The following is a 5,212-nucleotide window of genomic DNA, read 5'->3' on the forward strand; positions in this document are numbered from 1 at the left end:
GATAAGAGACAGCTTGGTTTGGTGGAGCATTAAAGTTCATTAGGGTTCCTTGGAGGAGGAGTCAGGAATCAGGAACATAAAAATGATCCATTTGGTAACAGTGTACTGAGAGAGGGGCTGAGTAACAAGGGGATGTTTTACTGTTGAAAGAGTTACTTGGAATGATAAGAGAAAAAATTCTGACTGAGGAAAAATTGCAGAAGTATCTCATGATACTGAACGCGCTGTTCTCCAGTTTCAATTGATGGAAGACAGGGTTATCTATCTCCCTGATAGTTTTTTCGGCTAATTTAATCCCTGGCAGTGCCATCCTGCCTTCTCATGTTTTAGCACAGGTACCCGCTTGATAGTATGGTGAGCTGCTTCCTGGAATTGATTTGGCCCAACTTAATCCAGTAAACAGAGAATAAAGTTAAGTGAGTAGGTCTTAGATAAAAACTTTCACTGTTGTAAGTTGCGTCTGCATTCAGGATTGCTAGGACAGTTATAGTAGCAAATTCTGTTTAATGTGAGTGTAGTTGATGTGTCTGTGCAGTACCCTGTGTGCAGTTCATAGCTCAGAATTCTGCACAGCACTGTACAGAGGGATGGCTGGACTTTTGCTTGTAAGAAACAGCCCAGAATGCCAAATGACACGTTTCTTCTTCGCGCCCTCATGCACTGGGTGACGTGATTGGGATGTATGATCGTGCTCTCCTGCTGTGGAGAAGTGGGTGTGTTCCTAGGGCTTCAATTTAAAATACAAGTATAGGGAAAAGCTTTCTCCACTTGCTGTGTTCAGGATGTAGAGGGAGATAAAGAGAAGAATTCTCCCAGCTTTTTATTGAAAGATAAGCAAGTTTAATTATGACTGTACTGAAAAGATCCTTGCGTGTCAAAGCAAGGAGTGAAAAATTCACAGTAGCAGCTGTCTCGTCTAGTTTCAGCCCAAGGCTCTTTGAAATTACTGAATTCTAAATTCACATTTACAAACTAAATATTTACAGCACAAATGTTTGTATTTTTAGTGCAAGTCTGTAAAGAAACAGGTTATTTTTCATTGTTCAAACAATTAAAATTTTATCTGTGAAAGATGGTAAACAGCGATGTCACTGTTTTCTCACTACTCTCCACCACTTTTAGTTCCAATGTATCTAAATATTCTTTTATACTTGCTTTCAGCATTTTATGCAGTTCATGGATGTGTAGATCTGCGTGTTTTAATAGGACCTGGAAGAGCTGTTTGTAACGGGTGGTTCTGTGTGTGTGGGCTCCTCCGGGGCAATGCCGAGCGGCTGCAGGGAGACCCCTCAGCCCCGAGGAGCTGCCCGCTGGCACCACGCAGCCCTGGCTCTGCTGCCTCCCTTGCCACTGGAGGGACTGGGGCACAGTTGTTGGGGTTTTGGTTTGTTTTGGGGTTTGTTTTTTTTGTATGTGTGTTTGTTTTTTGAAAATCTGTCAAAACTGCCAGCTGGTTTGCTTTCCTCTGTTCATTTCTTGTTGTAGATGAAGAGCCAAGGTAGGTTGGAAGGCAAGTTTTCCTTTTGTTAATTTTTCTGTTTCCTTTTACATTAACTTAGGTTTGAGTTTTCTGTTGGCTTAACTGCCGCTAGGGCTGGCTGAACTTCAGTCTGGTGTGTTACATCTGGAGTGATTCCTGTGCAGAGGGCTCGCTGAGGCTGTCCCAAGCACATCTGGATCTTGCTTCCATCTTGCAGTCAGCTGGGGGCCAGGGATGGTGTTAAATAGGTAACAGAGAAGGGAAATTGTTTCTTTCTGTATTTATTTTGCTTAAAATGGGAAAATTGTTGTTTCAGATACTGTTTTTAAACACTGCTAAGTTCTGACAAGCTTTATTTCCTGCTTGCTCTAGGAGAAACCAGAAAATGGCTTCTGTTTTGTAATTGTGGAAGGCATGTTGTTAGACCTTTTGTGTCTGGAGATAGGAAAGGTTAATTTACAAGTTCAAGGAGCAAGAGACCTTTCCACCTGCTCAAACAATTGAAATTCTGCTTTGTGAGCATTCAGCAAAAATAGCTGCTGCTTGTTTTTTTTAATGAACCTCTTTTTCTTTGGGTTCTGTGACTGAAAGGACAAGCATCTGCATGTGACTCTGCAGTGCATCAGTGTACGTTTGGCAGTTAAGTCCAATCTTACTTACCACGGCCTCTCAGAAATGTCTGGGTAAAAATGAAAAACAATCTCTCATCTGTGTTTTTCTTGTCAGATTGCCCAGCATATTTTTTTTAAACTGGAATACCTGAAAACACATAGCATGATGGCTGAGTGATACTTTTGCATACCGAGTTGTTCTCTAGTTTTATACTGTGGTGTTGATACTGAGCTAGAAACAAAACAGCTTCTGATCACTTCATTTGTTAGGATGTTAATGGCTCACTACTTAACTTCACACTCATTTCCCACGTAGCTGCTCTTAGTACCTGCAAGAGTGATGTTGTAGAGGCAGCTGAAAAGCTGCTTAGGGTAAGTTAAATTGCACAAAAAATGGTCTTGAACGCATTGAATGTTAACATAAATTATTGTAGAGCAACTCTGAAAATATCATTCAGCTAACCTCTGCACTTGAAGGGTACAGATCTCAGCTAGCTAAGAACATCTCTCTCTCACGTTTGTCTCTGTTGTAGCCCACAAGGATATTTCTTACTCTCTTTTATGAAGTATTATCTCTGTATTTAATTTGCTATGTGCATTTTTTGCTCCTCTAGGAGGACTGAAATATTTTCTGAATGTTGCAAACAGTTGAGAAACTTTTTGCTAAAACCTTCCTGTGGTACTTTTAGTCTCCTTATTTAAAAATCCATTTTCTATTTCATTCAATATTTAGTGTGTCCTTCTGGATTGCAGGTTCCCTCCTTCTGTGAACCCTCAAGAAGTTTGTTAAGGATACCTGAGGGGTCACTTGATTCAAATGTCATTTCTTAAACTCCTGAAGGGCTGCGAACACTTCTTCTTGAGTCAAGAGCTATTTTTGATAGACATATTTATTGCACGCGATTTTCCTGAACTACTTCAGTGCCTATCATTTAACTTTATTTCTTCATTAGATGAGTGCCAGTCCCGCTAGTGCCGGAGCTGGAGCAGGCTGTGTTACACAAGGACCACTGCAGAGCTGATGAGCTCCACAGGAATTGCTTCACTTCTGAAACCTTTGCAGGCTCTGAAGTTTGGCAGCTGTTCGGGTCCCTGTAGAGCTCAGAGGTTCTTAGGGGCTGAAACGAGCATAATTGCAAAGTTGAAGCATTCACTGTGAAGGGCCTCAGCAAATAATTGGCTGTCCCAATTAAGCAGCAGCTCTTCCCACTGAATAACATTCAGGAAGGTAAACGTTTGCCTGCCCTATAAGGTGTCCCAATTAACTGCCTTAAAATCAGCTAAGTGTCGTGTGGGGTATCTCTGTTCAATGAGCGAAACAGTTGCATGCATCACCATGGGGGCTGGTGTTTTAATGACACTCCTAGCAGGAGCCTAGTTTTGTGTAGGGCAGTAGGGCTGGAAGGATCTGCATCAGTGTTGGGGAGTGGTGCAGATCAGAAAGTTGAAAACCTGATGGGTGCTGACCATGAATTTCTCTCCCTATGTGCCTACTGTTGGAAATCACTGCTAAATGATAGCAGTTAATTTGGCATTTGTACTCTGTGAGCTTTTTTCTATGTATGTGGGATATTCTGCTGTCAGTGTGCCTAGACTTTATGAGCTTTTTAGAAAAGAAGCTCTGTTATTTATTATATTTGTTCATCAGACTGAATGATTGGACAGAATGGGACCAAGAAACACTGTTTCCGTGGGGGTTGGTTGGTTGGTTGGTTGTTTTTTTCCTGTCTCAAAACTTTTTAATTTGGGGCAAATCAAAACGATGAAATTACAACTGTACAGTCCGTAGTGATTTCTGATCCTTTTTAAGAGGAAGCTTTATTGCCTGGGTTCACCTTACCTACCCAAGATGCAAAAATTAAAAAATAGTGAATCTAAAGATGCACAGAAAAAAATTACTAGGGAAAAACCATCAAAGCTCTTCTTCTGTTTGTTCATAATTTTTATTATGAACAAACCTATACCTTATAAGACCTATACGATGATCTTATAAGGTCATTGTATAACCTTATAAGTCAGCTTTCTGGACCACAGTCAAACAAAATACCAGCTAAGTACTGATGTCCAAGAACCTTCCTCTTTTCTATAAGTGTATTTCAGATACTTAATGTGTCTTAATTCCTTGGGGGGAGGCTGTGTAGTTTCCTGACATGAGTACCTAATACTAAAATTACAAGCACAGGTGAATAGAAATACACTTTGTTGTTCTTGTTTTTCTATTAGATTTTTTTGTAGCAGCTCACAACCATTTCCAAAGTCAGCTAGTAAAGTCTGACAGGCATGGCATGTAACAGTGTGGAGAAAATGCAACAGGTGAAAAACAACGAAGCAGTTAAAAATATCAAGGTTATTTGATTAAATTCAAAGTTTTAAAAAATGCAGTGGTTAATTATTTCAATAGGGAAAAGATGACTAGATTAATGAGATCAGTTTTAATCAGCTGTGGTATTATTTCTTACTAGGTTGAAGAGAGATTTGGCTCTGTATGGGTTGATTTGATACTAAATAAAAGCTTTTCCTGCTAAGTCTGGTACTCCTGTTAGGTAAGAAAGTATGCTATGTATGTTTAAAAATCCCTAGGTGTGGGGTGCACTTACTGAGTTTTGCAGTTTTTACATTTGATTGTGTTGGTGCACTATAGCTGCTCCATCCTGGTGTAACCTCCTCGGAAAGGTGAGTTTGGATGAAGTAGCTGCTACGTAAAGTAGAGCAGTGAGGTCTGGGCTGGTGGTTCCCATTGCTGACCCCAGTGGGGGATGCCCTGGTTTTTGCAGGGGACTTTCAGCAAGGGGGCAGTGACAAGCAGCTGGAGGGGGCCAGAGCTCTGGTACCAGCCTGTCCTGGTTGTCACTGCCTGGAATAACAGTGCTGCCAGCCAGAGTTAAGAAGCATGAGAAGGCACTCCTGTTTCTGGACTGAAGCAGGCTTGCTGAAGTCAGTTACAGCCTGTCTGTGTGTATATTGTCCTCTGGATCTTACAGATTGGAGAGTGCCCAGCATGGAACCTTGGTTCTGTGCCTATACCACTGCACAGTAAACATGCAACATACATATAGAATCACAGAATGTTTTAGGTTGGAAGGGACCTTAAAGATCATTTAGTTCCAACCCCCCTGCCATC

The sequence above is a fragment of the Antrostomus carolinensis genome, unplaced genomic scaffold (assembly GCF_000700745.2).
Source record: "Antrostomus carolinensis isolate BGI_N321 unplaced genomic scaffold, ASM70074v2 scaffold3338, whole genome shotgun sequence".
Classification (NCBI taxonomy): Eukaryota; Metazoa; Chordata; class Aves; order Caprimulgiformes; family Caprimulgidae; genus Antrostomus; species Antrostomus carolinensis.